Source organism: Notothenia rossii (genome assembly GCF_949606895.1).
Source record: "Notothenia rossii genome assembly, chromosome: 6".
Lineage (NCBI taxonomy): Eukaryota > Metazoa > Chordata > Actinopteri > Perciformes > Nototheniidae > Notothenia > Notothenia rossii.
Window position 1 is genome coordinate 48,840,337 of NC_136909.1, and position 25,142 is coordinate 48,865,478.

Here is a 25,142-nt window from a genome sequence, read left to right on the forward strand (position 1 = left end):
CGTAATAGCCTCCTGTTCCGACTGTGCGAGAAGCAGCCAGTCGTCTAGGTAGGTTGCCAGGCGAATACCCTGTTGTCTTAACGGGGCTATCGCGGCTTCCGTACATCGTACAAACACTCTTGGACTGAGAGACAGACCGAAGGGAAGTACTCTGTATTCGTAACAGATCCCCTGAAATGTGAACCTCAGATATTTCCTGTGTGGGTAATATACTGGGATGTGGAAATACACATCTTTCAGGTCGACTGATGTAAACCAATCATTTTGTCGCACGAGACGCAGCAGAGATGTGTGAGTGAGCATTCTTTATTTGTATCTTCTTAGATATTTGTTCAGAGCCCTCAAATCTAGTATTGGCCGAATTCCGTTCCCTCCCCGTTTGGGAACGAGGAAATACTTGGAATAAAAGCTGCTCTGACTCCGCTCGGCGGGTATTCTAGATATAGCCTTCTTTTCTAGAAGTGAGAGAATCTCTCTTTCCAGAATGTGGGCTGACTCCCCTCGGGCCTGTGAATACAGAACGCCCGAGAAGCGAGGGGGGGTGACAGCGAATTGGCGTCTGTAGCCCTGTGTAACTGTCTTGAACACCCAAGCAGACGTTGTGAGCATCTTCCACTGTTTGCTCCTTAGAGCCAGCGGAGATGTCACGTCTTTTGCCCTCTGAGTCTCTATTTGTTGTGTTATGGGGCCCTCTAGTGTCTGAACACGGTGGTACCCCGATTTGATAGTCCCCACCGACACTGCGCATGCGCGTGACGGAGGTGCCTTCACAACCCCAGCCGGCACTGCGCCTGCACGTGACGGTGGTAGCCTCACAGCCCCAGTCGTCACTGCGCATGCGCGTGGCGGCGGTGCCTTCACAGATCCGTTCATCGTCCGCCTTTTGAGAGAGGCCGTAGCTGCTCTCAAAAGGGGAACAAATGGCGGGCTGTTTATTGGTTTTATTGTTTTTATTGTTTTCTCTTTCATTTTTCTGAGCTGCGCCCTCAGCCTGAGGCCTGGATGCGTCAGTGGAAAATGCTTTATCCGAGAAAACAGAACAATATTGTGACATGTGTTTTGGTGCACTTGAGGATGGCTTTGAGGCATCTCTCGAGGCAGCAGGAACACATCTGGAGCTGGGGGACCTTCCAGCTCCGTCACCGAGGGAAGAAGAGGAGGCTGTCAGGCCGCCCGCTTCTTCTTCCTCACCTGCTGGCCAAAATTCCGGGTTGGCTGCGCCTGGGCTGCAGCCGGAGCCGGAGATTTTCTGGGCCAACTCTGTAGGACCGTTCAGTCATGGTTGACTGGAACCGGTCCGCCTTTGCCGGCAGCGTGGGGTTCCTGCTCGGTGTAGTCGCCATCCTCGGGAGGAGGTGAGCTGCCACCAGCGGTTCCATCGGCGGTATTCGGAGCAGGCCGAGCCTCTCCATACCGTCGCAGTCTAGGGAGGAGGCACCCTGGATTGGGGCCTTGTTGCTGAAGGGCCGGTCTCTCCACGAGACCGACACCTCATCCAACATCTCCGGGAAGACCGGCAGGAGTTGCCTCTTTGTCCTCGTTGCTTGGGGCAAATTTTTCCCCTCGTAACGGGTCCTGGAGGTCTCCTTGGCCATTTCGGGCCATGGGATGTCTAGTCTGGCTGCGGCACGCTGACACACGGCCTGCAGGTCCATACTCAGACAGGGCGAAGCTGGTGTGCTATCGCCCGGGAGAGCAGCCATCGCTCCCGGCTTTGCAGCCTGAGCTGATGACACGAAGACATCATCGTCTTGCTCATCAGAGTCGGACAGGAGGAATCCAGAGGTTTCATCCTCTTCGTCCTCCATGTATTCCAACTCCAGGACATCATTCGCGGGCGAGACCATGGTGAGGTCCAGTTGGGAGCCCCAGCTTGACACAGCGCGGGGCTCCGCTCGCACGTCCCTCGCTGCCTCCGAGTCCCAGCCTGACACGGCGCGGGGCTCCGGTTCTGCAGCTGCCACTACTGATGAGCCCCAGACCGAGACAGTGCGGGGCTCCATCTCTGTGGCGGACGCCCCCGTGTCCTGATTTCCGTCCGGTAAATCAGAGGACATGAGGGAGTCCTGACCCGACAAGCTAGCTTGGTGTGCTAGCCGTCGGCGGAGGCTCTTGATGGTGAAGCGGGCACAATGTCCGCACGAGCCGGGGTTGTCGATAGCCTCCTGGGCGTGTTCCAGCCCGAGGCAGGACGAGCAGACCTGGTGTGAGTCTGTGCCTGATATCTTCAACCCGCAGCCACAGAGCCGAGCCTCCGAGTCCCTGACTCCTCTGGTGTGAGGGAGAGAAGCGTCCATCTCGGTCGCCGTGGTGACGGAGTGGAGAGGACCCGCTCGTAACAGGTACGTTGCTGAGAAAAAAATCCTTCCCCACCTGTCGTTAATCCGGAGAAAAAACGAAGGTGTAGAATTTTATTCTCAAAGAATATTAACTGGTGTGTTAATACCCTTTTTATCTTCCCCTCCTCTGGTGTGAGAGAGAAAAAGAAAAAACCGTACCCGCTACCTTGGTGTCGGTAGTGAGGAAAGGCAAGTTAGTAACAGGTGTGTTACCAGCTTGAAAAATCAAAACCTTACCTTTAATTCCGAAGAAAGAAACGGTGAGGTAGATTGCAACACTAACTGGTGTGTTAGTATTAACAGTCTTCTTGCAGAAGTATATATAGAAGTAGCCGGCGAGCGCCCGTCGACCGAAGTTAGCTTGGATAGCTTGGTTCCGTCTGTGGACTGTGTGACCTCGCCCGGCTACCAGTAGAGATGTGCTCTGAAGCGAGAAGAGGTGTTTGAATGATGCATGCGGCGTAGCGCAAGCTACTTATAGGGGTTGGATTCCCTGACGCTGACGTCAAGATCACCAGCCAATCAGGATTGGCGTAATGAGATTGATGCTTCTGTTTGCTCCGCGATGAGCCGCATCCCATAGTGAGACATCGAACGGAGTGTTACGAATGAGAACTCCGGTCACCATAATAACCCATTCAACCATAACAATATACATTTCTTGCAAAGTGCTCTAATGCACTCAAAACTAAAAATACCCCTTCCAAAACCAGATACCTTCTCCAAAAACGAACATTTGTCAGCTCATTAGAAGACTATTTGAACAGTCATTACTAAGTGGCACACTAAATACTGACTACAATCATCAATACACAAACCTCAAGCTATCGATATTGGAAACTGAACGGAAAACTGACAAGTTGGGAGAAACAAACTTACATATAGGAAAAACAGTGTGTTACTGTAACTATGTCATTGTTTTTATGTCTCATTTTCAGTAGAGCACCGTAACAGAAACAAAAGATGAATAGCAATACACTGGAAAAAAAATAACATGGGTAAATGTATAAATCAGCAGTAAAGCAGAGAATGAGATCTATATAGCTTTACTGATCTGCTCTTTGGCATCTGTCTGGCCACATAGCCTCATCTACGTCACAGCGTATGTCTTCCCTTGCAAGGCAGCGTGGGAAATATCTCCTTGCGTGTCGACACCACCCTTGACAAACATCTTACTGAAGTGAGGGAGGTCTTTTATAGGATTCTCACTACAGTAATTACAATTACTATAGGAAATTCATTGATGTCAGCTGTGAGCAATTCATTTACATGGAAGTGAAGTACTCAATTCACCCCAATACAAAAAAAAACATTTCTCAATGTGCAAAAAGGAAAAGACCACAATTACTGACTGTAAAAATGTTGTATCAGCTATAGCTAATCCTCCCCATATGAACATCTCAAAGAGCTATGCAAGTCATATCAACACTATTATAGCTTTACCGGCACCATTTAAAAAAATATTTTAAGTACAGTCATGCAAATTCTATCATGTAAATGTTTTCAATGTAACATCATTACTGTAAGGCAGGGGTCCCCAAACTTTTTTCTCTGGGGGCCACATTATCGTTCCTGACTGTGATGAGGGGCCGGGATCGATCATGTGGGCTGTATACTAGGCCACTGCCTGTTATAGCCATAATTTCTAGCACAAAATAGTTCATCATTACAAGTGATTTGCAAAAGAAGTGAGTACTTCACATGTTTTTCAATTTGAAATACCACAGGTATTCCTTTTATTTTCTAATAACAACCATGTAAAAATAGCAAGGAAAGGTTAGAAAAACATGGTGATTGACAGTTTATGAGTGATACAATAGAAATGGTAGGCCTATATTACAGTGAGATGAGAAATCATCAAGACAAGAAACTTGGTGAACAATATATCAACTAACCAACTCTTATTTGTATATTCAGGTGAGATTTTTTTTGTTCAAGGTGAAAATGCAATGAGCACCCAAACACTTTTACAGCACAATTATCATCCCTTTGAAATAGGAGATTGAGATGAGGGGCAGTGCATAAAGAGGAGAAAGAGGAGAGAGAGGAGAGAGAGGGAGAGAGAGAGACAACGATGGAGAGGCAGATGCTGAGAGAAGAGATTGGGAGGAGAGACTGAGCAGTAAAGCCTCGGCAGGTTAAACTAGAAGAGAGTAACAGAATGGGAAGTCAGCAATATGTGCAGTAGGTGAACTGAATTGGTACTTGTAGCCAGGGTGGAAGGAAGGATGGATGGGCAGTGATCTTTGAGGTCAGCAGTTGCAGTCCCCTCTCTTGCTGCCTGGAAACCTGGCATAAAGGGATGACATTGGACACATTCAGTAAATTACATAAATATGCTGCCTGTTGTTCCTTGTGATGTGATTTTACAAATACAGTGTAGCATTATTCATTAAAATTCATTAAAAACATTAATCATATTTCATCAAAAAATCATAGTTCATGTTTACAGCCATATAAAATTGTAATAGTTAAAATCAGTATATTTACCATATCAGTGTGAACTGTGTGCTTGCTTCTGGCTGGTGAGAAGTCCGATGTCTGGGTGTAGCCTAGTGGTTGCCAGTCTCAAAGTTTGATGCAAATGTTCATCTGAGAGTCTGTTCCTCGTTGGATTTTTTATTTTATATACCTCGAATGCTTTTATGTGGGAATACATGTCGCTGATGAGATTCCCTTTGCCTTGGAGCTGTAGGTTGAGGTGGTTCAACAGTTCAGTCACATCAGTTAAAAACGCGAGGTCCCATTTCCACTCCGGGTCGGTCAGCTACCGTACCGTTTCACCTTTAGACTGGAGGAAGGTGTTGATTTCGGGCAGCAGGTCGTAGACACGGCGCAATACTTTGCCTCGACTTAACCACCGGATTTCGGTGTAGTACAGCACATCCTGGTGAGCAGACCCCAGCTCGGAGAGAAAGGCCTGGAACTGCCTGTGTTTCAGCCCATTTTTCCGGATGTAGTTGACACAGTGCACAACCACCTTCATCACAGACGCCCACTTCAAAACTTTGCAGCACAGCGCTTGCTGGTGAATCAGGCAGTGGACTTGAATCGGTGGGGCGAGACCTCGTTCCTCGAACTCGCCGTTCAAGCGCCCTACTAGACCCCTCGTAGATCCGACCATGCTAGGCGCACCATCTGTAGTGACACTGGCAAAATTAGCCCATTGCAGACCAAGTTCGCCCATTGTTTTGCACACTTCGACAAAAAGGTCTTCTCCAGTTGTTGTGCCTTTTAGGCTTCTCAGTGATGCCAGCTCCTCTGACACTTCAAAACGTGTGTTGACTCCACAAATAAAAATCAACAGTTGTGCCGTGTCCTGTACGTCATTACTTTCATCCATGGCTAAAGCAAAACACTTGAATTCTGCGGCTCTCTCTCTCAGTTGGTCAAACACGTTTCCCCCCCATCTCCTCAATTTGTCTCGTCATCGTTTGTGCTGAGAGACTCACCCCACGGAAGGCATCTGTCTTCTCGGGACACACCTCCTCGGCCACAGCCAGCATCATGGCCTTCCCGAATTCTCCGTCTGTGAACGGCTTGCCGTGGGTAGCCAGTAGGTTAGCTACTTTGTAGCTAGCTCGGACAGCAGCCAGGTTGACCCGGGATTGACGAAGGAAGGCATCCTGTTGAACAGCTAGTCCGCCTTTCAGACGCCGAACCTTATCATCTCTCGCTAGCCCGCTCAAGCTAGCATACTCTCTGTGCCGGGTTTCGTGATGGCGGCGAAGGTTGAATTCTTTAAACACGGCCACATTTTCTTTACATATAATACAAATGGCACGGTCCTTCCATGGAACAAAAAAATAATCCTTGGTCCATTGTTCTTTAAAAACCTGACACTCTCTGTCAATTTTCCTCACTTTACTGCACGCCATTACACTGCTGTTCAACTGTAGCATAATATTTTCTGCGCATGACTTCGATCAGCTTGTAAGGTGGCGGAAATTCGGTCATAAACATACGTCATATAAATAATACAGACACACATATTAAATTATATAAAATATAAATGGTTAATAAAAAAATATTTTAGTGTTAAAAAAACAAGATGCAAATGTAACAGATGTCAACCAGAACGTTACATAACGTTGCTTTTAAAGCGTGATAGAGGCGCTGGCGATCTGATTGACAGTTCCACTGTTTGGCTCATGGCCACTACCAGAGCCGCTCTGGCCACTACATACTGACGGCCTCGAGTTCTAATCTCAGGTGACGGAATGAACAGCGATTACCGCCTTCGTTTGGAGAGTCATGTTATTATTTCACAAAACAAGTTGGACAACTAAAATAAAATATTTTCAAAAATATTTTATAATTTTTTTTTTCTTTTTTTTTTCTTCTTTGGGCCAGTTCAAATGGTGAGGTGCAGAGAGGTGGAGGGCCTGTCAAAGGGGCGTGGCGGGCCGTATGCGGCCCGCGGGCCGTAGTCTGGGGAACCCTGCTGTAAGGTATACAGTACATTCCATGGAGTTACCTTTTTCAATGGGGTGATTGACTGATAACAAGTGTTAATATTTTGCACATCAAGTGTCAATTAGTGTAGCTATGGTCTAAGTTTATGAGGAAGTGTTATCCACTGTGAGAAGATTATTTTTGTTTTGTAGACATGAGTTACACAAAAGATCTTTGATCTTTGTGTAGAGAATTGTAACTTCAGTTAGAGAATTGTGTGATCTGTTTTGCAAAACACTGCTTAGCATCTGCATTTTGTGTGATATCAATGATAAATGGTATACTGTTGTAGAGAAATGGTTTTCTGTTTCGATGGCTGTGCTGTTGGTTTGATGAAAGGAATTTTGATTCTAAATAGTGGGTTTAGCGATTGAGAAAAACTGTAATATCTAATAATAAAAAATAATAAAATTCAATAACGTGATTTAGGTGTCCCTTTCTATCAGCTGTGCACCTTTATGGTGTAAATACAGCCTATCTATGTCACGATTCTCATGTTATGTCACGTTTATAGTTTTGTAGGTTTGGGTGTTTTTGCTGTTTTCCATGTCATGTTTTCCTTTGGGTTATTGTCTGGTCCTTTTCCTTGTGTTTTCCTCTTGTCATTAGTTTCCCTGGTGTGTCTAATTGTCTGATTATGTTCACCTGGGCCCCTGTGTTTTCTCCTCCCTCCTCACCTGTGTCTTGTTGTGTGATTGAGCTTGTGTGTATTTAAGTTCTGGGTTGTCTGTCTGTCTTGGTCGGTTCGTCTTGTTCGCTGACTAGTTCTGCGGTGAGTGTTCTGTTTTTGTCATTGTACATTGTTTCATCTCTTAGCCTTGAAATAAAGGAAGTTCAGTTGATATCTGCATTTGGGTCCTTCTTGTTTCACAAACCGTGACAGTACGAACCGACCTGAAAAATGGGCCCAGCAGATCCGTTCGAGTCGGAATTATTAAATGTTTCCTTTTTTTTGGCTAACTGCTCGGATCGATGGAAGAGAGCACCCGGAGTTCAGCAGCGGGAGGCTGTGTTGTCGGAGGCGCGCCAGATGGCTAGAGAGAAACCAGGTATGGTGAAGTTCTTACCTGGCTGGATTTCAAAGATCCTCCCTGTGTGTGATTCCCGGCCTGCTAGCCCCAGGCATGCTAGCTCCATGTCTCCCAATTCCCAACCTGGCACCATACGCCTTGGTGGGTTCCGTCTGAAGTCAACCCATGCTTCTGCCCCAGTTCCTGCTCCTGTCCAGGAGTCATATTCTGGAACTCGTCTGGCTTATGGAGGTCCACGGAGTATTCAGGCGGCTGCTAAGAGGAGGAGTCGCAAGGCCAAACTAGCAGCTCAAGCCCCAAGAGCCATGTTTCCGGCTCCAGAACCGGACCTTACAGCCATGTTTCCGGCTCCAGAACCGAACCTTACAGCCATGTTTCCGGCTCCAGAACCGGACCTTACAGCGATGGTCCCGTCTTCAGTGCCGGCTCCAGTAACCATGGCCTCGACTCCGGCTCCTCGTCACCTGCTGACTCATCGGCCGACGCCAGCTCCTCGAGTCCTGTCGGCGTACCGGCCGACTCCAGCACCTCGTGTCCGGTTGGCTGTCTGTCCGACGCCAGCTCCCCGAGTCCTGTCGGCGTACCGGCCGACTCCAGCACCTCGTCTCCGGTTGGCTGTCCGTCCGACGCCAGCTCCCCGAGTCCTGTCGGCGTACCGGCCGACTCCAGCACCTCGTCTCCGGTTGGCTGTCCGTCCGACGCCAGCTCCCCGTGTTCTGTTGGCGAACCAACCCACTGAAGTGTCGTTGGAGGTCCCGCAGACTGCCTTTCTGCCGGGGGTCCTGCCAACCCGATGTCCTGTGCCGTTGGAGGTCCCGCAGACTACTCTTCTGCCGGGGGTCCTGCCAACTCCATATCTGGTCCCGTTGGAGGTCCCGCAGACTACTCTTCTGCCGGGGGTCCTGCCAACTCCATGTCTTGTCACGTTGGAGGTCCCGCAGACTACTCTTCTGCCGGGGGTCCTGCCAACTCTATGTCTGGTCCCGTTGGAGGTCCCGCAGACTACTCTTCTGCCGGGGGTCCTGCCAACCCCATGTCCTGAGCCGTTGGAGGTCCCGCAGACTACTCTTCTGCCGGGGGGCCTGCCAACTCCATGTCGTGTCCCGTTGGAGGTCCCGCAGACTGCTTTTCTGCCGGGGGTCCTGCCAACTCCATGTCTTGTCACGTTGGAGGTCCCGCCGACTGCTCTTCCGCTGGGGGTCCTGCCAACTCCATGTCCTGTCGCGTTGGGGATCCCGCAGACTACTCTTCTGCCGGGGGTCCTGCCAACTCCATGTCTGGTCCCGTTGGAGGTCCCGCAGACTACTCTTCTGCCGGGGGTCCTGCCAACCCCATGTCCTGAGCCGTTGGAGGTCCCGCAGACTGCTCTTCTGCCGGGGGTCCTGCCAACCCCAGGTCCTGTGCCGTTGGAGGTCCCGCAGACTACTCTTCTGCCGGGGGGCCTGCCAACTCCATGTCGTGTCCCGTTGGAGGTCCCGCAGACTACTCTTCTGCCAGGGGGCCTGCCAACCCCATGTCCTGAGCCGTTGGAGGTCCCGCAGACTGCTCTTCTGCCGGGGGTCTTGCCAACTCCATGTCTTGCCACGTTGGAGGTCCCGCCGACTACTCTTCCGCTGGGGGTCCTGCCAACTCCATGTCCTGTCGCGTTGGGGATTCCGCCGACTGCTCTCCTGCCGGGGGTCCTGCCGGTCCTGTGTCCTCTTCCATGGGGGATCTTGCCAACACCGGCTCCTTACCGGCCTCCGGAGCTGTCTGGTCTTCACCCCTCCTCGGACTCTGCCTTGCCCCCGGGCCGTCCGCCCGAGATTCCCTCCATGGACTCTGCCTTGCCCCCGGGCCGTCCGCCCGAATTCCCCTTTTTGAACTCTGCCTTGCCCCCGGGCCGTCCGCCCGAATTCCCCTTTTTTGAACTCTGCCTTGCCCCTGGGCCGTTCGCCCAAGACCCGTCCTCCAGACCCCCTCCACCCACCCTGCTGGATTTTTGTTTTTTTGGGACGTCTAGAATCCGTCCCTTGAGGGGGGGGTTATGTCACGATTCTCATGTTATGTCACTTTTATAGTTTTGTAGGTTTGGGTGTTTTTGCTGTTTTCCATGTCATGTTTTCCTTTGGGTTATTGTCTGGTCCTTTTCCCTATTTAGGCGCAATGGATGTCCACTTGCGGGAGACGACAGACAGTGGTGCGGTTAGCCAAAGTGACAATGGATGTCCACTTGCGGGAGACGACAGACAGTGGTGCGGTTAGCCAAAGTGACAGACCTAATGTTAGACCAATTTACAGGCAATGGACGTCCACTCTCGGGAGAGAGACCTCCAGCATGTGTCCCTGACATGGAGACTCTGTTTATTTCACTCATCCAGGACAGAGACCGGGGAAATCTCCTCTCTGTGGCCCCTCCAAGACCCCCAAAGGACGGACCACAGACCTCCAGCATGTGTCCCTGACATGGGCACCTCCATAACCTTGCACACCGTGAGTCCCCGGACTCCCGGACTTAAGCACTCCCCCACGGACTAAACCCAGATGTTCACACCCTACAGAACTCCATGCCCCTGGTTAACCTAAAGGGGGTGGATTTTGCGGTGCTTTACCGTCGGCACATCGGTATCCATATTCGGCCTTATTCACGGCACCACCACCCCTTCTGTGGAGGATATTCTCATGCTCCTGGTAACCCTTTAAATAGTCTGATACTGTCAGGGCTCATCACCGCACTTTACAAGCCATAAATAATGTTTAAATGGTCGGGGAAAGTGTTTTTAAACGTCTGGAAGAGAGTTGTAGCCTGTCATTTTGCAGGATATCATTTAACATGTAACCTCTCCTGGAAATGCACAGAATATGTCCATTTCCAGGAGAGGTTCCATGTTAAATTATATCCTGCAAAATGACAGGCTATAAGCCAGGAAAAAGTGTTTGAAAGGCGGGGAAAAGTTGTTTAAAATAGTCGGAAAAGTGTTTTTAAACGTCTGGAAGAGAGTTGTTGCCTGTCATTTTGCAGGATATAATTTAACATGGAACCTCTCCTGGAAATGCGCAGAGTATGTCCATTTCCAGGAGAGGTTCCATGTTAAATTATATCCTGCAAAATGACAGGCTATAAGCCAGGAAAAAGTGTTTGAAAGGCGGGGAAAAGTTGTTTAAAATAGTCGGAAAAGTGTTTTTAAACGTCTGGAAGAGAGTTGTTGCCTGTCATTTTGCAGGATATCATTTAACATGGAACCTCTCCTGGAAATGCGCAGAGTATGTCCATTTCCAGGAGAGGTTCCATGTTAAATTATATCCTGCAAAATGACAGGCTATAAGCCAGGAACAAGTGTTTGAAAGGCGGGGAAAAGTTGTTTAAAATAGTCGGAAAAGTGTTTTTAAACGTCTGGAAGAGAGTTGTTGCCTGTCATTTTGCAGGATATAATTTAACATGGAACCTCTCCTGGAAATGCGCAGAGTATGTCCATTTCCAGGAGAGGTTCCATGTTAAATTATATCCTGCAAAATGACAGGCTATAAGCCAGGAAAAAGTGTTTGAAAGGCGGGGAAAAGTTGTTTAAAATACTCTGATACCTCCAGGGCGCATCACCGCATTTTACAAGCCAGGGAAGGTGTCGGAATCCTGGGTAAACATTGTTTAAATAGTCTGACACCTGGCACTGTATTTGCCCCTGGGAGAGGTTCCATGTTAAATTATATCCTGCAAAATGACAGGCTATAAGCCAGGAAAAAGTGTTTGAAAGGCGGGGAAAAGTTGTTTAAAATACTCTGATACCTCCAGGGCGCATCACCGCATTTTACAAGCCAGGGAAGGTGTCGGAATCCTGGGTAAACATTGTTTAAATAGTCTGACACCTGGCACTGTATTTGCCCCTGGGAGAGGTTCCATGTTAAATTATATCCTGCAAAATGACAGGCTATAAGCCAGGAAAAAGTGTTTGAAAGGCGGGGAAAAGTTGTTTAAAATACTCTGATACCTCCAGGGCGCATCACCGCATTTTACAAGCCAGGGAAGGTGTCGGAATCCTGGGTAAACATTGTTTAAATAGTCTGACACCTGGCACTGTATTTGCCCCTGGGAGAGGTTCCATGTTAAATTATATCCTGCAAAATGACAGGCTATAAGCCAGGAAAAAGTGTTTGAAAGGCGGGGAAAAGTTGTTTAAAATACTCTGATACCTCCAGGGCGCATCACCGCATTTTACAAGCCAGGGAAGGTGTCGGAATCCTGGGTAAACATTGTTTAAATAGTCTGACACCTGGCACTGTATTTGCCCCTGGGAGAGGTTCCATGTTAAATTATATCCTGCAAAATGACAGGCTATAAGCCAGGAAAAAGTGTTTGAAAGGCGGGGAAAAGTTGTTTAAAATACTCTGATACCTCCAGGGCGCATCACCGCATTTTACAAGCCAGGGAAGGTGTCGGAATCCTGGGTAAACATTGTTTAAATAGTCTGACACCTGGCACTGTATTTGCCCCTGGGAGAGGTTCCATGTTAAATTATATCCTGCAAAATGACAGGCTATAAGCCAGGAAAAAGTGTTTGAAAGGCGGGGAAAAGTTGTTTAAAATACTCTGATACCTCCAGGGCGCATCACCGCATTTTACAAGCCAGGGAAGGTGTCGGAATCCTGGGTAAACATTGTTTAAATAGTCTGACACCTGGCACTGTATTTGCCCCTGGGAGAGGTTCCATGTTAAATTATATCCTGCAAAATGACAGGCTATAAGCCAGGAAAAAGTGTTTGAAAGGCGGGGAAAAGTTGTTTAAAATACTCTGATACCTCCAGGGCGCATCACCGCATTTTACAAGCCAGGGAAGGTGTCGGAATCCTGGGTAAACATTGTTTAAATAGTCTGACACCTGGCACTGTATTTGCCCCTGGGAGAGGTTCCATGTTAAATTATATCCTGCAAAATGACAGGCTATAAGCCAGGAAAAAGTGTTTGAAAGGCGGGGAAAAGTTGTTTAAAATACTCTGATACCTCCAGGGCGCATCACCGCATTTTACAAGCCAGGGAAGGTGTCGGAATCCTGGGTAAACATTGTTTAAATAGTCTGACACCTGGCACTGTATTTGCCCCTGGGAGAGGTTCCATGTTAAATTATATCCTGCAAAATGACAGGCTATAAGCCAGGAAAAAGTGTTTGAAAGGCGGGGAAAAGTTGTTTAAAATACTCTGATACCTCCAGGGCGCATCACCGCATTTTACAAGCCAGGGAAGGTGTCGGAATCCTGGGTAAACATTGTTTAAATAGTCTGACACCTGGCACTGTATTTGCCCCTGGGAGAGGTTCCATGTTAAATTATATCCTGCAAAATGACAGGCTATAAGCCAGGAAAAAGTGTTTGAAAGGCGGGGAAAAGTTGTTTAAAATACTCTGATACCTCCAGGGCGCATCACCGCATTTTACAAGCCAGGGAAGGTGTCGGAATCCTGGGTAAACATTGTTTAAATAGTCTGACACCTGGCACTGTATTTGCCCCTGGGAGAGGTTCCATGTTAAATTATATCCTGCAAAATGACAGGCTATAAGCCAGGAAAAAGTGTTTGAAAGGCGGGGAAAAGTTGTTTAAAATACTCTGATACCTCCAGGGCGCATCACCGCATTTTACAAGCCAGGGAAGGTGTCGGAATCCTGGGTAAACATTGTTTAAATAGTCTGACACCTGGCACTGTATTTGCCCCTGGGAGAGGTTCCATGTTAAATTATATCCTGCAAAATGACAGGCTATAAGCCAGGAAAAAGTGTTTGAAAGGCGGGGAAAAGTTGTTTAAAATACTCTGATACCTCCAGGGCGCATCACCGCATTTTACAAGCCAGGGAAGGTGTCGGAATCCTGGGTAAACATTGTTTAAATAGTCTGACACCTGGCACTGTATTTGCCCCTGGGAGAGGTTCCATGTTAAATTATATCCTGCAAAATGACAGGCTATAAGCCAGGAAAAAGTGTTTGAAAGGCGGGGAAAAGTTGTTTAAAATACTCTGATACCTCCAGGGCGCATCACCGCATTTTACAAGCCAGGGAAGGTGTCGGAATCCTGGGTAAACATTGTTTAAATAGTCTGACACCTGGCACTGTATTTGCCCCTGGGAGAGGTTCCATGTTAAATTATATCCTGCAAAATGACAGGCTATAAGCCAGGAAAAAGTGTTTGAAAGGCGGGGAAAAGTTGTTTAAAATACTCTGATACCTCCAGGGCGCATCACCGCATTTTACAAGCCAGGGAAGGTGTCGGAATCCTGGGTAAACATTGTTTAAATAGTCTGACACCTGGCACTGTATTTGCCCCTGGGAGAGGTTCCATGTTAAATTATATCCTGCAAAATGACAGGCTATAAGCCAGGAAAAAGTGTTTGAAAGGCGGGGAAAAGTTGTTTAAAATACTCTGATACCTCCAGGGCGCATCACCGCATTTTACAAGCCAGGGAAGGTGTCGGAATCCTGGGTAAACATTGTTTAAATAGTCTGACACCTGGCACTGTATTTGCCCCTGGGAGAGGTTCCATGTTAAATTATATCCTGCAAAATGACAGGCTATAAGCCAGGAAAAAGTGTTTGAAAGGCGGGGAAAAGTTGTTTAAAATACTCTGATACCTCCAGGGCGCATCACCGCATTTTACAAGCCAGGGAAGGTGTCGGAATCCTGGGTAAACATTGTTTAAATAGTCTGACACCTGGCACTGTATTTGCCCCTGGGAGAGGTTCCATGTTAAATTATATCCTGCAAAATGACAGGCTATAAGCCAGGAAAAAGTGTTTGAAAGGCGGGGAAAAGTTGTTTAAAATACTCTGATACCTCCAGGGCGCATCACCGCATTTTACAAGCCAGGGAAGGTGTCGGAATCCTGGGTAAACATTGTTTAAATAGTCTGACACCTGGCACTGTATTTGCCCCTGGGAGAGGTTCCATGTTAAATTATATCCTGCAAAATGACAGGCTATAAGCCAGGAAAAAGTGTTTGAAAGGCGGGGAAAAGTTGTTTAAAATACTCTGATACCTCCAGGGCGCATCACCGCATTTTACAAGCCAGGGAAGGTGTCGGAATCCTGGGTAAACATTGTTTAAATAGTCTGACACCTGGCACTGTATTTGCCCCTGGGAGAGGTTCCATGTTAAATTATATCCTGCAAAATGACAGGCTATAAGCCAGGAAAAAGTGTTTGAAAGGCGGGGAAAAGTTGTTTAAAATACTCTGATACCTCCAGGGCGCATCACCGCATTTTACAAGCCAGGGAAGGTGTCGGAATCCTGGGTAAACATTGTTTAAATAGTCTGACACCTGGCACTGTATTTGCCCCTGGGAGAGGTTCCATGTTAAATTATATCCTGCAAAATGACAGGCTATAAGCCAGGAAAAAGTGTTTGAAAGGCGGGGAAAAGTTGTTTAAAATACTCTGATACCTCCAGGGCGCATCACCGCATTTTACAAGCCAGGGAAGGTGTCGGAATCCTGGGTAAACATTGTTTAAATAGTCTGACACCTGGCACTGTATTTGCCCCTGGGAGAGGTTCCATGTTAAATTATATCCTGCAAAATGACAGGCTATAAGCCAGGAAAAAGTGTTTGAAAGGCGGGGAAAAGTTGTTTAAAATACTCTGATACCTCCAGGGCGCATCACCGCATTTTACAAGCCAGGGAAGGTGTCGGAATCCTGGGTAAACATTGTTTAAATAGTCTGACACCTGGCACTGTATTTGCCCCTGGGAAACTTCAAGGTTATATTCATGTTTTATTATTTATTTAATAATCACATGATTTTTACAAAAACAGTATACACAGTATACATATATACAATAATAATAATAATAATAATAATATAAGAATATACATAATAAAAACATGAAAAGTGGTGAAAATTAGAAAATGTATCCGAAAATAGTGCCTCCTAATGCGGGCATGTGGACAGTAGCCACAGACTCACAGGCACACACACACATGCAGAGATCCAGGGGGCGGAGCACATGGCTTTTTTTACCCAGAAATAAGTCTATGAGAGGCGGGGAGACTCAGAGGACAGGCTGCGTCACCTCACTTTGTAACCCAGGAAAAGAGCAGGAATTCTGGCTGCGTGAGTGTTAAAAGTGCATTCATCTGTGTTAATCCGACAGCCGCAGAGGTGCTGACGCAAAGCAGGCGGAACAAATTGATTATTTGAACCAGGAATAAATGTTTGCAAGGCGGGGAAAGTGTTCCTGCAGCCCCTCCATAACGGTAATAATGATTAGAAATGATTTCCAGGGCAGAAAGCGTTTTTTAAATGTGGAAAAAAATATGTTAAACTGTTTAAAAAGCACAAAGTGATTTGAGTGCAGTTCTCATGTGTCCCCACAGGAGGGCGCGTCGTCCCAGGGAGCACAGTACATGGTGACAAGGTACGATTTATACCCTAAAATAGCATGCTAAGTGTGGGTGGATTAGTTTCAAAGCATGCACACTCTGCTCGTGTCAGACTTCCATCAAATAGACCGGGGAAAACACCTCTCATTAGCCCCTCAAAGACCACCAAAGGACGGACTAAGCAGCTCCAGCACGGCTCCCTCACATGGAGCTCAGGTTATTTCATACCTCCAGGAGAGGGACCGGGAAAACCACCTCTCTGTAGCCCCTGAAAGAGCCCCAAAGGACGGACTAAGGACCTCCGGCAACAGTGGCACTTCCATAACCTCGTGCACCGTGAGACCCCGGGCCCCCGGACTTAAGCACTCCCCCACGGACTAAACCCAGATGTTCACACCCTGCAGAATCTCATGCCCCTGGTCACCTTTAAGGGGGGGTGGATTTTGCGGTGCTTTACCGTCCGAACACAAGCATCAATATTCGTCCTCCTTCACAGCAGCAGCAGCAGCAGCAGCAGCAGCAGCACCTGCCCTGCTGGAGGTTCACACTTTAACTTATTTGTATTCGTTTTTTTTTGTTCCCCTCCTCTGCCTTACACATCCTCCCACGCTCGAGCACTCCTCACTCGGACTAAACCCCTCCATGCACACCGCCAGAACCAGAACCTCACGCCCCTGGTGACCTTAAAGGTGTTTGTCTTTGTTTGTTTTTGTACTCCACATAGACAGGCAGGTGTTCAGCACCACGGACAGAGCGGGCCCGCTGCTGCTGCTGCTGGAAGGTGGAACACTTTGAGTCTTTTTATTTTCTCTTTTCTCCCTGCTCCTGCACACACCTTTTGTTACCCTCCTCTGCCTTACACATCCTCCCACGCTCGAGCACTCCTCACTCGGACTAAACCCAGATGTTCACACCCTACAGAACTTCATGCCCCTGGTTACCCTAAAGGGGTGGATTTTGCGGTGCTTTACCGTCCGCACATCGGCATACATATTCGGCCTTATTCATGACACTACCACCCCTTCTTTGGAGGATATTGCAGGATATAATTTAACATGGAACCTCTCCTGGAAATGCACAGAGTATGTCCATTTCCAGGAGAGGTTACATGTTAAATTATATCCTGCAAAATGACAGGCACTGTATTTGCCCCTGGGAACCTTCAAGGTTATACTAATGTTTTTTTTTTATTTTTTATTTAATTATCACACCACTTTTACAAAAACAGTATACAAAATAAACATAATAACAACATGATTAACAGGGGCCTTGGGGCCATATTAGCCGTCTAACTTGTACAGTGCACCGGGGAAAAAAGGTTGAGTCCACGGCCCCTTTCCCCTCATCAGGAGTACCAATCGGTCCTGAAGAAGAGGTATCGCTGCTCTCCGCCCCTGAATCCTCTTCGGAGGTAGCTGACGGTGGTAGACCTCCTTCTGATGATGATGCTGCTGCAGCTGCTGCCGCCGCCCTGAACATGGAGCGGATCTTCAATGCCTCCTTTATTCCAGGCGTATTCGCGTAGAACCGGTCTGCAGTGCTTACGTCGTGGCACATAAACCTAGCCAGAATCGACCTGCTTTCTGGATCTTGGTGATGCTTGATATTGTCAGCCAGGGCAGTGCGCAAGATGGTGAAGGTGACGGCTGTTTCTAGCCCAGCATCAGCCCAAGCCCTCTTCAAGTGAGCGTTCAGGTTCTTGGAAGCCTGCTTCCCCGATGTGAAAAGGAAGAATTCATTCTGAGGACCCGACAAGCCCTCTTTTATCCCCATCCACCGCATGACCCAGCTAAACTCCTTTATTGTAAGCACCAGCTGTGCTTCACCAAATGTCTTGGCAGTCTTGTGATCCTGCACGTGGATGATGTAGCCCTCAGCAGTGCCCCTTCTGTCCGCCTCAAAGACCTCCGTGTTGGTCATGTTTGCATACACACCCGGACGGTGGCCATACAGGAGGCTCCAATGGAGGGTTAGATAGCCATATAGCAGGTACTGGGTGATTGTGGTCAGATTGCTAGCCATCAGGTCAAGGAGATCAGGGATGCGCTTCTCAGCGGCCGCCATGGCGGCGAGAAGCTCCGCCTGGCTCGGCAGACGATCCAGCTTGTCCCTCTTCACCTTAAACTGGTGGAGAGTGACAGACTTTTTCAAATCGTTAATGTTGGCTTTCACCTCTCTGATGATGTTGGTCATATCAGACTGGGTGAGCCTGCACCCCCGGAGCTTTGATGCAGACAAGTACCTCAGGAAATGGTTCACAGTCTTCAGGAACAACAGCGATGTTGTGACTGTCCGGCCCGACTCTGAAATATACTTGCTCCAGCCACGGACCCTCTTTGTGTCTTTTAGAAACAGCCAGTCTGACAGCCGGTCAAAACCATGGGCCATGAATACTATGAAGTTCTTTATCCGGCTGACATTGGACATACAATTCTCTTTCCGTTTTACTGTCGGTGCAAGACCCTCACAATGACCTCTGTATGTCTGAATGTACGTCTCCATGCTTTTAGGCAACGTGATTTCACGCATGGTATTCCGCAGTCCCTTCCCAGTGCACCATTGATTTTGGGAAGAGGGCCAGTCCTTAGCCAGATTAGCTTTCAGCTTATTGGAGACAGACGCACGGGTCTTCTGGCATACAGGGGTCTCACTACAGGAGGCTTCTACGGACCGCATGACAGTCTGCATCGGGGTCTTGCTTCCGGAGGCTTCTGGGGACCGCATCACAGACTTGAGAGGGATCTCACTCGCAGAGGCTTCTATGGACCGCATGACAGTCTTCACTGGGGTCTCACTACCGGAGGCTTCTGGGGACCACATGACAGTCTTCACTGGGGTCTTGCTTCCGGAGGCTTCTGGGGACCGCATCACAGACTTGAGAGGGGTCTCTCTACCGGAGGCTTTGTTGGACCGCATGACAGTCTTCACCGGGGTCTTGCTTCCGGAGGCTTCTGGGGACCGCATGACAGTGTTCACCGGGGTCTCACTACCGGAGGCTTTGTCGGACCGCATGACAGTCTTCACCGGGGTCTTGCTTCCGGAGGCTTCTGGGGACCGCATCACAGACTTGAGGGGGGTCTCACTCGCAGAGGCTTCTATGGACCGCATGACAGTCTTCACCGGGGTCTTGAGAGGGGTATTGCTGCCGGAGGCTACTGAGTTCATGTCGGGGGTACTTGGGATTGCTACGCCCTTAAATCGTATACATTCTTCGTCTTCCTCAAGCAGAGCAGCAGTGGCATTCTGCTTCCTGGGTTTTAGACCCTGTTTTAGCCTGGAGCGCAGGGTCTTCACCTCATCAATGAGGGCATCCTTCTGAGCCCTCAATGCCACATTGTCCAGCCTCACCTGCATGCAGTCCTCTTCGTCACACTCGGTATGTGGGGAGAAGGATGGAGGGTGCACCGGGTATTCCTCCTCATTGTCTATATCCAATGATGTAGCCATTCCAATGATGGGATTAGTCTCTCGGAGGTCATGGAGCAACTGCAGGGCCACACTATGCTTCAGCCTTGCCATGACCTGATGTGCCTCATCTCGGGAGAACTCAGGGTGGTCACGAGTTACATGACGGTGTAGTTTCCTCCCAGCATACGAACACCCTGTGATGGGACAGGGTTTGGTCCGAACATTTATTCTACCACTGGCCATTTTAAGAATGATGCCTCTTTCATCCAGGTTCCGCACTGCATGTTTGTGCTTAAGGTGCTTATTCAAAGCCAGATAGCGGAGGCTGCACACCGGGCATTCGGTCAACATCCTTCCAAAAACACACACAATGAATTATATTTAAATGGTTTTCTGTTTCTCCGTTTATATGCGTTAGCCAACTGCTGATTGCAACCATGGGTCCGATGCTTCAATGCAGGGAACACGGACCAAGGGGAGGACTTGGGTTACCACCTGGTTAAAATGGTCCCACCTCCGCACCAACGCGACTGGCGATGGGTCCGATACATTGATTGTTTTTTGTTTCATGGTTCTGCCACGAACTCACAAGACAGTTTTGGGTACAAAACGTGGGGGTAACAGTACCTCCGGGCGCTCCGTCCCGCTCCGGCTTTCGCCGCAGCGGGGGGAGGAGGCATTGAACCCCTCGCACCTGCCCCCGGAGGAGGCAGGGGAGTCAGGTACCCGGAGGCGCACGGTGGACGGCCAGGGCGAGACCGCCACACCGCACTGGAGTCAGAGTTCCGAGTTTTTCGAGCCAGGTCCCGGTGAAACGCAGTACGGAGCACCCGGCAGGAACCTCCAGCAGACCCCCCCGCGCGGTTCCCTCGTCCCTCGGAAGAGGCGGAGAGGTGGGTGTTTTTCATCTGCTGGCGGACTGCCGGGGAGAACGTGCTGCTCGGGAGCCAGGCTCAGAGTTAGTGGAAGTGAGAGCCCGTGCACCTGCCTTTTACAGCAGGCACGCGCTGGTATCGGGGTGGGGAGAGAAGGTAGATGCAGAGGCTGCAGAAACAGCCAGAGCCTTTCCCCTCTAACACACCCCTCATTTGGTTCATGAGCACTGGGCAGAGTCCCCTGTCAACTCTCCTTATATTCCTCCGGAGACCAGTTGGGAAATGGCAGCATCCCACTTCACCTGGTAGACCAATATCGTTAAATGAGCTCAGTAATGTACTGCACAACATCACATGGGTAAAATGAGCTATATCATGCACTGCAAAATCACATTTGGTTTATTTCCAAAAAGCCTGGAAAAAACACATATCCATCATGTCCTGTAAAATATCATTCTTTGTTTATGTCCGCTCCAGGATTACCCGTAGTTTGGATGAACCGACCGCCAAGCACCGGAAGCTGGACCCGGGGAGGAGGCCCTCCGATGGCGGGTCAAAGTTGATGATACCGCAGCTGGCTGGACACTAGCCGTAGAAGAACACCTGGGCGGGACCAGGCATGTCCCTCTTTGCAGACAAGCATATGTGCTCCCAGGAGCAGAGTCAATCACACAGTTTGGAGGAACCGACCGCCTAGCACCGGAAGCTGGACCCGGGGAGGAGGCCCTCCGATGGCGGGTCAAAGTTGATGATACCGCAGCTGGCTGGACACTAGCCGTAGAAGAACACCTGGGCGGGACCAGGCATGTCCCTCTTTGCAGACAAGCATATGTGCTCCCAGGAGCAGAGTCAATCACACAGTTTGGAGGAACCGACCGCCTAGCACCGGAAGCTGGACCCGGGGAGGAGGCCCTCCGATGGCGGGTCAAAGTTGATGATACCGCAGCTGGCTGGACACTAGCCGTAGAAGAACACCTGGGCGGGACCAGGCATGTCCCTCTTTGCAGACAAGCATATGTGCTCCCAGGAGCAGAGTCAAACCCGCAGTTTGGAAGAACCGACCGCCAGAGCACCGGCACGAAGCCGGGCCGGCGGAGGCCTTCCGATGGCGGGTCACGTTTGCCATTCGATCAATGTCTTTGCAGACAAGCATATATGTGGTTGTTACGCAGGATCAAATAGGTAGTTTGATGAAGTAGGGTCCTGTGCCCGGAGCAAGGCCAATTGCTGAATGCCGCAGCCGACTAAGGCCGCTATGCCACAGTGGAGGATGAGAGAAACAGGTGTTTGTTTTGCATTCCGCGGCAAAGAGGGGAGGTGGAACTTCCACCCCGCTACGGAACCTGTGGTGGGACCCCTGAGTCAGACGGTTCGTCTTGGAAACGCTTCATATCGGTCGGCCTGGGAGGTAAGAGACACGCAGGGTAACGGACACGCAGGGTTACCCCCACGCAGCCCACGCAACACGGAGGAGGCAGGGGAGTCTGGTACCCGGAGGCGCATGGCCGCAACACCGCACTGGAGTCAGGGTTTCGAGTTTTTCGAGCCAGGTCCCAGTGAACGCAAGACTCCAGCAGGAGCCTCCAGCAGACCCCCCCGACGTTTCCCCCGTCCCTCCCGGCCATCAGAGTCGAACCCGCAGTTCGGAGGAACCGACCGCCAGAGCACCGGCACGAGGCCGGGCCGGCGGAGGCCCTCCGATGGCGGGTCACGTTTGCCATTCGATCAATGTCTTTGCAGACAAGCATATATGTGGTTGTTACGCAGGATCAAATAGGTAGTTTGATGAAGTAGGGTCCTGTGCCCGGAGCCTCCAGCAGACCCCCCCGACGTTTCCCTCGTCCCTCCCGGCCATCAGAGTCGAACCCGCAGTTCGGAGGAACCGACCGCCAGAGCACCGGCACGAGGCCGGGCCGGCGGAGGCCCTCCGATGGCGGGTCACGTTTGCCATTCGATCAATGTCTTTGCAGACAAGCATATATGTGGTTGTTACGCAGGATCAAATAGGTAGTTTGATGAAGTAGGGTCCTGTGCCCGGAGCAAGGCCAATTGCTGAATGCCGCAGCCGACTAAGGCCGCTATGCCACAGTGGAGGATGAGAGAAACAGGTGTTTGTTTTGCATTCCGCGGCAAAGAGGGGAGGTGGAACTTCCACCCCGCTACGGAACCTGTGGTGGGACCCCTGAGTCAGACGGTTCGTCTTGGAAACGCTTCATATCGGTCGGCCTGGGAGGTAAGAGACACGCAGGGTAACGGACACGCAGGGTTACCCCCACGCAGCCCACGCAACACGGAGGAGGCAGGGGAGTCTGGTACCCGGAGGCGCATGGCCGCAACACCGCACTGGAGTCAGGGTTTCGAGTTTTTCGAGCCAGGTCCCAGTGAACGCAAGACTCCAGCAGGAGCCTCCAGCAGACCCCCCCGACGTTTCCCTCGTCCCTCCCGGCCATCAGAGTCGAACCCGCAGTTCGGAGGAACCGACCGCCAGAGCACCGGCACGAGGCCGGGCCGGCGGAGGCCCTCCGATGGCGGGTCGCGTTTGCCATTCGATCAGTGAGAAATCAGAAGAGGAAGGGGGAAGAAAAAAGACTAACTTGTCTTTTTGGAGAACCATCAAAAATGGGTGAAAATGAAAAAATGTATCCGAGAATAGTGCCCCATAAGGCGGGTAAAGTCCCCTGTCAACTCCCCTCACCTTCCTCCACACTCTGAAAAAGTCAGAGTTATTTTTTGGAGAACCATCAAAAAGGGCTAAAAGTGTTGAAATGTATCCGGGAATAGTGCCCCATAAGGCGGGTAAAGTCCCCTGTCAACTCCCCTCACCTTCCTCCACACTCTGAAAAAGTCAGAGTTATTTTTTGGAGAACCATCAAAAAGGGCTAAAAGTGTTGAAATGTATCCGAGAATAGTGCCCCATAAGGCGGGTAAAGTCCCCTGTCAACTCCCCTCACCTTCCTCCACACTCTGAAAAAGTCAGAGTTATTTTTTGGAGAACCATCAAAAAGGGCTAAAAGTGTTGAAATGTATCCGGGAATAGTGCCCCATAAGGCGGGTAAAGTCCCCTGTCAACTCCCCTCACCTTCCTCCACACTCTGAAAAAGTCAGAGTTATTTTTTGGAGAACCATCAAAAAAGGCTAAAAGTGTTGAAATGTATCCGGGAATAGTGCCCCATAAGGCGGGTAAAGTCCCCTGTCAACTCCCCTCACCTTCCTCCACACTCTGAAAAAGTCAGAGTTATTTTTTGGAGAACCATCAAAAAGGGCTAAAAGTGTTGAAATGTATCCGGGAATAGTGCCCCATAAGGCGGGTAAAGTCCCCTGTCAACTCCCCTCACCTTCCTCCACACTCTGAAAAAGTCAGAGTTATTTTTTGGAGAACCATCAAAAAGGGCTAAAAGTGTTGAAATGTATCCGGGAATAGTGCCCCATAAGGCGGGTAAAGTCCCCTGTCAACTCCCCTCACCTTCCTCCACACTCTGAAAAAGTCAGTTATTTTTTGGAGAACCATCAAAAAGGGCTAAAAGTGTTGAAATGTATCCGGGAATAGTGCCCCATAAGGCGGGTAAAGTCCCCTGTCAACTCCCCTCACCTTCCTCCACACTCTGAAAAAGTCAGAGTTATTTTTTGGAGAACCATCAAAAAGGGCTAAAAGTGTTGAAATGTATCCGGGAATAGTGCCCCATAAGGCGGGTAAAGTCCCCTGTCAACTCCCCTCACCTTCCTCCACACTCTGAAAAAGTCAGAGTTATTTTTTGGAGAACCATCAAAAAGGGCTAAAAGTGTTGAAATGTATCCGGGAATAGTGCCCCATAAGGCGGGTAAAGTCCCCTGTCAACTCCCCTCACCTTCCTCCACACTCTGAAAAAGTCAGAGTTATTTTTTGGAGAACCATCAAAAAGGGCTAAAAGTGTTGAAATGTATCCGGGAATAGTGCCCCATAAGGCGGGTAAAGTCCCCTGTCAACTCCCCTCACCTTCCTCCACACTCTGAAAAAGTCAGAGTTATTTTTTGGAGAACCATCAAAAAGGGCTAAAAGTGTTGAAATGTATCCGGGAATAGTGCCCCATAAGGCGGATAAAGTCCCCTGTCAACTCCCCTCACCTTCCTCCACACTCTGAAAAAGTCAGAGTTATTTTTTGGAGAACCATCAAAAAGGGCTAAAAGTGTTGAAATGTATCCGGGAATAGTGCCCCATAAGGCGGATAAAGTCCCCTGTCAACTCCCCTCACCTTCCTCCACACTCTGAAAAAGTCAGAGTTATTTTTTGGAGAACCATCAAAAAGGGCTAAAAGTGTTGAAATGTATCCGGGAATAGTGCCCCATAAGGCGGATAAAGTCCCCTGTCAACTCCCCTCACCTTCCTCCACACTCTGAAAAAGTCAGAGTTATTTTTTGGAGAACCATCAAAAAGGGCTAAAAGTGTTGAAATGTATCCGAGAATAGTGCCCCATAAGGCGGATAAAGTCCCCTGTCAACTCCCCTCACCTTCCTCCACACTCTGAAAAAGTCAGAGTTATTTTTTGGAGAACCATCAAAAAGGGCTAAAAGTGTTGAAATGTATCCGAAAATAGTGCCTCATGAGGCGGATTGAGTCCCCTGTCAACTCCCCTTACCTTCCTCCAGAGCCCAGTTCAAAAACTTTAAGTTTGGTAAGAACCATGCTGGGGGGTCTCCAGGCAACAAAATGTATCCGAGCCA